Source organism: Bison bison, unplaced genomic scaffold (genome assembly GCF_000754665.1).
Source record: "Bison bison bison isolate TAMUID 2011002044 unplaced genomic scaffold, Bison_UMD1.0 scf7180017864458, whole genome shotgun sequence".
In the NCBI taxonomy this organism is placed as follows: Eukaryota; Metazoa; Chordata; class Mammalia; order Artiodactyla; family Bovidae; genus Bison; species Bison bison.
This window is the reverse complement of record NW_011495020.1, coordinates 5,726,037-5,734,560: the sequence shown is the minus strand read 5'-3', so window position 1 is coordinate 5,734,560 and position 8,524 is coordinate 5,726,037. Positions and strand designations below refer to the sequence as shown.

Sequence of the window (8,524 nt, the reverse complement as noted above, 5' to 3'; positions counted from 1 at the left end):
CCAGTCTACTTGGTTTCTCTGCATTTCAAACTGCTCTGTGAAATCCTGGGGATAATGAAGTGATAGCTCCAAGACTATGGAAGGCAAGGGAGGTGAAAAGAAACTGTGAAGACAGGACTAAGGGTTCCACTAAGTAGTTTCACTTTTATTTCCTATTTCAAATATTTTTAAGATTGTTCAAAACAAAAAACCTCAAACAATAACAAAAAACAGAGAGCCACTGAGGATGGTAAGAGGCAGGATAGGGGTGTTTACCACTCTCATACAAGCCATATACACTTTCTTCAGTCCTTTCTCTAGCCTTCAAGGTACACGCCATGAAGTGAATCTTTCCCCTCTCTCACCACGTTTGTACTCTTCTGTCTTTCACAGACCAGCTGAAATTACTTCCTCCAAAAATATGTCTTTTAACTGCATTGTTGTTGTTCATTGTCCAGTTGCTAACTCATGTCCAACTCTTTATGACCCCATGGACTGCAGCACACCAGGCTCCTCACTCCTCCACTAACTCCTAGAGTTTGTGTCCATTGAGTCGGTGATGCTATCTAACCATCTCATCCTCTCCCCCATCTCCTTTTACCTTCAATCTTTGCCAGCATCAGGGTCTTTTCAAATGAGTCAGCTCTGCACATCAGGTGGTCAAAGTATTGGAGCTTCAGCTTTAGCATCAGTCCTTCCAATGAATATTCGGATTGATTTCCTTTAGGATTGACTGGTTTGATCTCCTTGCTGTCCAAGGGACTTTCAAGAGTCTTCTCAAGCACCTCAATTCAAAAGCATCAATTCTTTGGTGCTGAGCCTCCTCCCTGGTTCAACTCTCACATCTATATATAACTACTAGGAAAACCGTAGCTTTGACTATTAATATATGGACCTTTGTCATCAAAGTGATGTTTCTGCTTTCAATATGCAGTCTCGATTTGTCATAGCTTTTCCAAGGAGCAAGTCTTTTATTTCACAGCTACAGTCATTGTCCGCAGTGATTTTGGAACCCCCCCAAATAAAATCTATCCCTGCTTCCACTTTTTCCCCTTCTATTTGCCCAGAAGTGATGGAATCAGATGCCACAATCTTAATTTTTTAATGCTGAGTTTCAAGTCAGCTTTTTCTCTCTCTTCTTTCACTCTCATCAAGAGGTTCTTTACTTCCTCTTCATTTTCTGCCATTAGATTGGTATCCTGTACATATCTGAGGCTGTAGATATTTCTCCTGGTAATCGTGATTCTAGCTTGTGATTCATGCAGCTCGGCATTTTACATGATGTACCCTACATAGAAGTTAAATAAGCAGAATGACAGAATACAGCTTTTTCACACTCCTTCCCCAATTTTGAACCAGTCCCTTGCTCCATGTCTGGTTCTAACTGTTGCTTCCTGACCAGCATAGTTTTCTCGGGAAAGAGGTAAGGTGGTCTGGTACTCCCATCTCTTGAAGAATTTTTTAGTTTGTTGTGACCCACAGGGTCAAAGGCTTTAGCATAGTCAATAAAGCAGAATTAGACGTTTTTCTGGAATTCCCTTGCTTTTTTCATGACCCAACAAACGTTGGCAATTTGATCTCTGGTTCCTCTGACTCTTCTAAATCCAACTTGGAAGTTCTTGGTTCACGTAAGTGTTGAAGCCTAACTTGAAGGATTTTGAGCACAGCCTTGCTAGCATGTGAAATGAGCACAACTGTACAGCAGTTTAAACATTCTTTGACACTGGAATGAAAACTGACTTTTTCCAGTCCAGTGGCCGCTGCTGAGTTTTCCAAATTTGTTGAAACACTGAGTGCAGCACTTTAAAGCACCATCTTTCAGGGTTTTAAATAGCTGAGCTGGAATTCCATCACCTCCACTAGCTTTATTCATAGTAATGTTTCCTAAGGCCCACTTGACTTCTCACTTCAGGATGTCCAGGTTTAGGTGAATGACCATACCATCATGGTTATCTGGGTCATGAAGATCTTTTTTGTAGAGTTCTTCTGTGTATTCTTGACATCTCTTAATCTCATCTGCTTCTGTTAGGTCCATACCATTTCTTTCCTTTATCGTGCCCATCCTTGCATGAAATGTTACCTTCGTATCTCCAGTTTCATTGAAGAGATCGCTAGTCTTTTCCTTTCTATTGTCTTCCTCTATTTCTTTTCATTGTTCATTAAAGAAGCCCTTTTTATCTTTCCTTGCTCTTCTGTGGAACTCCCTGCATTCAGTTGCACATACTTGCCGGGAGCCGGCATATTGCATATTGAGTGCATATTGCATATTGAGTGTAGCACTTTCCACAGCATCATCTTTCAGGATCTGGAATAGAATTGATTTGAATAGAACAGAATTGCCGAAGAATTGATGCTTTTGAACTGTGGTGTTGGAGAAGACTCTTGAGAGTCCCTTGGACTGCAAGGAGATCCAACCAGTCCATCCTGAAGGAAATCCACCCTGAATATTCACTGGAAGGACTGATGCTCAAGCTGAAGCTTCAATACTTTGGCCACCTGAAGCCAAGAGCCAACTCACTGGAAAAGACCCTGTTGCCGGAAAAGATTGAGGGCAGGAGGAGAAGGGGGTATGAAATGACTGGATGGCATCATCAACATAATGCACATGAGTTTGAGCAAACTGGGAGATAGTGAAGGACAGGGAAGCCTGGCTTGCTGCTGTTCACAGGGTTGCAAAAAGTTGCACACAACTTAGCAACTGAACAACCACAGAGAATGAAGTGGGTCAAAGTGGTAAAGATGTTCAGTTGTGCATGTGTCTAGTGGTGAAAGTAAAGTCCAAAGCTGTAAATAACAGTACTGCTGCTATTAATAATAGGAACTTGGAATGTTAGGTCCAGGAATCAAGGTAAATTGGAAGTGATCAAGCAGGAATGGCAAGAGTGAACAACGACATCTTAGCAATCAGTGAACTAAAACAGATGGAAATGGGTGAATTTAATTCAAATAACCATTATATCTACTACTCTGGGCAAAAATCCCTTAGAAGAAATGGAGTAGCCCTCATAGTCAACAAAAGGGTCCAAAATGCAGTACTTGGGTACAACCTCAAAACCAACAGAATGATCTTGGTTCATTTCCAAGGCAAACCATTCAACATCACAGTAATATGCTCCAATCACTGGTGCCAAAGAAGCTGAAGTTGACCAATTCTATGAAGACCAGAACACCTTCTAGAACTAACACCAGAAAAAGATGTCCTTTTCATCATAGAGGATTAAAATGCAAAAGTAGAAGTCAAGAGATAACTGGAGTAACAGAGAAGTTTGGCCTTTGGAGTAGTACAAAATGAAGCAGGGCAAAGGCTAACAGAGTTTTGTCAAGAGAATGTGCTAGTCAAAGCAAACAACCTTTTCCAACAACTCTACACATGGATATCACCAGATAATCAATACCAAAATCACACTGATTATGTTCTTTGCATCCAAGATGGAGAAGTTCTATACAGTCAGCAAAAACAAGACCTGGAGCTGACTGTGGCACAGATCATGAGCTCCTTTTTGCAAAACTCAGGCATAAACTGAAGAAGGTAGGACATTCAGATATGACCTAAATGAAATAAATCCCTTATGATTATACCATGGAAGTGATGAATAGATTCAAGGGTAAGAGTGCCTGAAGGGCTATGGACAGAGCATAAGGAACAAAGATTCTGGCCCTTTTGATAGGCTTTATTTACTTATTTCAAATATTTGTTTTCTTATTAAAAATATTTATTTGCAAATAGGGAAGTCCAAATAACCATATAACTACTTTAAAAATTCTAGATTTTTATTTCTGTATACTGCATTTACACCAAACATTGTACTGACTTTCTTAATACACACTTGTGTTTATATTTCAAAATTTTCAAGAAAAATAGATAATGAAAAGCTCATACAATATCTTAATAATAGCAGTGTTATTCCTGGACTCTGTCAGGCTATGTAAAATGGTTAATCTTCCTCCCTGTATTACATGGTAACAAATTTAATATACTTTCTTCTCAGGAACACATTTAAGCAAGTGGGAGGAAAGCAATTTTGAATTGTAAAACTTTACCAATTTTAAGTTCCCAGTAGACAGACTTTATGTCTTGGTATTCCCACTAAATAACTGAACAATTCTCTGGGGTTCATATATGTTTTTAATAAACACAAAGGGGCTGGGCGAAAAATGTCTAAACTCCCTTCTGCCCTGGAGGTGGTACAACCCTATCATTTTGTTGTAGAAAACCACTTCAGGAACGAAAAAAAAAAAATCCATAATTTCCTTTCCCGATTAGTAGCCACAAATAGGTTAAAATTTACCTAAATTAGTTTCATAAGTACGACATGACAAAATTAAGAAAAAATTTTTTCCAAGACCTATAGAATCAGACATGCAATTTTACAGCTAGATTTAAAATTTTAATTAAAAACTGTTAAGTCATACTGACCACTGATTAAGATGGCAAATTTTAACTTCTCAACAGAACTGAATTATAAACACTAAAGCTTTATAGAGATTTTCTAATGTTTCTTCCCCTCTGGACAAGAGTCAAGAATATATTTCAGATAAAATGGTTATGTATGTTAAAACAGAAAGAAAGGGACACCACTGTTTTAAATCTTTTGCTTAGCATCTGTTACAGTTTAATTATTAATGGCAGGCCAAAAGAGAAAAATCACTTTTTTTTTCCTTGTTGGGTTTGATCCTAAACAAGTTTTATTTCATTATATTAAAACATCCTCTGGGGACTTCCTTGGTGGTTCAGTGGCTAGGAATCTACACTCCCAATGCAGGGGCCCTGGGTTCGATCCCTGGTCGGAGAACTAGATCCCACATGCCACAACTAAAAAAAATCCTGCATACCACAAGAAAGATCCTAGGTGCTACAACTAAGACCCAGCTCAGCCAAATAAACAATACAATATAGCAATGTAAGTGATGTGAGGAAAAGTATCCATCGTAACTGGAGAGCAGTTAAAAAAAAAAAAGAACCAAAAAAAACCTGTTTTACTAAAGGATACTATTAACTCCGTATGCAATGAAATGGGTCTGCTTTATCAGCAGCAATCTCTTCTGCCCCAAAACTCACCTACCGGTCTCTATACATGCTTTGGGTGACACCAATGGTTAAAAACACCCAGAAGATGTTACTAACAGAGGAAGCTGGGTAGGCACATACGGGAACTCTGTACTATCTTCTTAATTTTTCTATAAATGTAAAAATAGCTCCAAAATTAACTTTTTTTTTTAATCCAGAAGGCAGTGAGAAGGTCATAAAGCTTTTCATTGAGGGGAGTATGTTAATTATTTAACAGCTGGGTCCTAACTAGGTCTGTTGCACACGTTTGTTATTTCAATATGCCATGAAATATTCCCTTACTAAAGATCCAGTGTGGCATTAGGAAGGAATCTTTAAAACATCTATTTCAAATAATCTACTCACTTTCTTATACTCAATCAATAATTACTAAGTGCCTCACTAAGAAATTAGCCAGCATATGTGGATACAGAGATAAAGTCCCTGCACTTAGAAAGCTTACCATTATTATCCAAATAAACAGAAAATTACAATTCACTGTAAGTGTCATGGTGGCAGCAGGTATAAGGTAACATGAGAACAGAGAGAAAAGGCATCTAATTCTCAGTGAAGTCCAGGAAAAGTGCCCAAGAAGCAGGCATTCTAAAAGTCTGACCACACTGCAAATTACACCCTGATTATGACTAAAGATTATATAGTTTTTAAAAATACATAACTGAAAGAAAATCCAATAAAATTGTTTATAGGTTTAAAAGCCTATAATTATACGTTTATTCAAATTACTCAACCTTATTACAGTTGATTTATAGTATTATTAGTTTTAGGTGTACAACATTAATGAATCAATTGTTTTAATAGATTACACTTCACTTAAAGTTATTGCAAAATAATGGCTATATTTCCCTGTGCTAGACAATATATTCCTGTTGCTTGGCTTTTATACCTTGCATGGGTAATCCCCTCCCCCATCACACCCCTCTCCCATCCCCTTCCACACTGATAACCGCTAGTTTTTCTTTACCTGTGAGTCTGCTTCTGTTTTGTTATAGTCATTCTTTTGTTTTATTTATTATTCAATCTTATCTTAGTCATATCATAATCCTACAAAGGATTTCTTCCCCTGGCTTTTCTTACTATGCAAATTTTTTCTAAAGGAAACAATTGTCCAGAAAAATTCAGTTATCAGTCTGTCCTTTGGTCTGCCCCCAGAGAAGCAGTAAAGCCAAGTCATTTTCTGTGTGACACAGAAATCAGCAAATTATTTACTGCCTGGCTTTCAGAAACAAAGTTCCCTTATAGAATCTGGCCTTTTAAGTACAGAGTAAATTCTCTTCATAAAGTACAAAACAGCAGCGTAATCAGAGGGAAGGAGATACTGCTTTTCAACATCTCTTTAAAGAAATCTTTACAGAATAGATGACTTTGTACCATTACACATTTTCAAGAGATGGTATTTTAAGAGTAATATATAAGTAACTTCAAAATAATTACATCCAAACCCCATTTAAGCCAATAAGTTAGGGGGTTCCCAGAGAAAGAGAACCAGAAATAGCTTTCTTGACATAAGAGAAGCCATTTTGTAATCTAAGCCTGGCCACAATGCTTGCCCTTGAAGGAATATTAGTAATGAATGATCTTAAGGGAACAAAGGAATACAGGAACAGAGAAAGGGCAGGCAAACAACAGTGCAGTGAAAGCAGAGTTCCAGTTCCTCCTCAAAGGATATATATAAAATATGCCCGAGTTCTATAGGAAACCAAGGCCCTCTGCTAAGTGGAGAATATGATGATGAAGTTGAACCTTTCTCACTTCAATCAAGTAAAGCTTAGATGCTGTTGACCTTTGCCCTACTTTTATACTGAATTCTCCTCCACTCAGGTCCCTTCATGAATATACATGTATTCTTAGCTTAAAAACTCCCTAATTTTGCTGTTCGGAGAGATATTGCTTTGGGAAAGATATTTCCCAAAGTATCTTTGGTGTTCTTACTTGCTGCAAGTAATAATAAATCCTTCCTTCTCCTAATCTTTGGCTTGGCTGTGTCTAATGGCTTGACGGAGAAGGCAATGGCACCCCACTCCAGTACTCTTGCCTGGAAACTCCCATGGACGGAGGAGCCTGGTAGGCTGCAGTCCATGGGGTCACGAAGAGTAGGACACTGGACATGACTTCACTTTCACTTTCCCTTTTCACTTTCATGCATTGGAGAAGGAAATGGCAACCCACTCCAGTGTTCTTGCCTGGAGAATCCCAGGGACGGGGGAGCCTGGTGGGCTGTCGTCTGTGGGGTCGCACAGAGTTGGACATGACTGAAGCGACTTAGCAGCAGCAGCAATGGCTTGAGACATCCACCAAGAGGCAAACCCATTTTTGTGTAACATCACCTTAGATGAGAATATTACATATTCAACAAAAACTTCAAATTCATAAAAACTGTGAACTGGAGCACAGCACCTAGCATAGTATCTGGTAGCATAGATGTTCAATAAATATATGTTAAGTAAAACAGCAAAGACATAATTCAGATACTCACCATTCTAATCAAAATTTACATATAATTCTTTTCTGCTCATATTAAGAACAAATGGAATATGGGAATTAAAATATTATCAACTCAAGCCACAGAGCACAGAAGTTCTGTATCTATTATTTTCAGCATGTTCTTCTAAGTCATTCTTTTGAGAAAATTATTATTTAGCTGCAACAAATATCTCAGTAGAAATTTAGTTATTCCCAAGATATTTTCAATGAATAAGTGACATCACCACCACACTGATTAACGTTAATAGTGAAAACTCAGCATTAGAATAAAGAAGACAGGAAGAATAGAGGTGAAAGTAGGAGTTGAATATTTAGTTACTACAGATGAGAGTCATGACTGACCTGAAAAAATACAGCCATACTAAAACGAAGACACGCTTAGAGGTCTCATCCCCACTCTGATCATTGTTCAACAGTGTTCTGGGGCTTCACTTCTTAAGGTTTTAGAATATTTAAAAATAGGCATTAAGTGAGAAAGATGGGGTGGGAGGTAGGAGGGAGGTTCAAGAGGGAGGAGACATATGTATACCTAATGCTCAAAATTCTCCAAGCCAGGCTTCAGCAATATGTGGACCATGAACTTCCTGATGTTCAAGCTGGTTTTAGAAAAGGCAGAGGAACCAGGGATCAAATTGCCAACATCTGCTGGATCATAGAAAAAGCAAGAGAGTTCCAGAAAAACATCTATTTCTGCTTTATTGACTATGCCAAAGCCTTTGACTGTGTGGATCACAATAAACTGTGGACAATTCTGAAAGAAATGGGAATACCAGACCACCTGATCTGTCTCTTGAGAAATTTGTATGCAGGTCAGGAAGCAACAGTTAGAACTGGACATGGAACAACAGACTGGTTCCAAACAGGAAAAGGAGTTCGTCAAGGCTGTATATTGTCACCCTGTTTATTTAACTTATATGCAGAGTGCATCATGAGAAACACTGGACTGGAAGAAACACAAGCTGGAATCAAGATTGCCGGGAGAAATATCAATAACCT

General features: G+C 38.3%; 1 protein-coding gene across 10 annotated transcripts in view; it reads right to left on the bottom strand.

The window, feature by feature from the left end:
- Positions 1-8,524, bottom strand: part of CLOCK (clock circadian regulator) — a 111,564-nt gene that overhangs the window by 42,652 nt on the left and 60,388 nt on the right. The window lies entirely within an intron of this gene.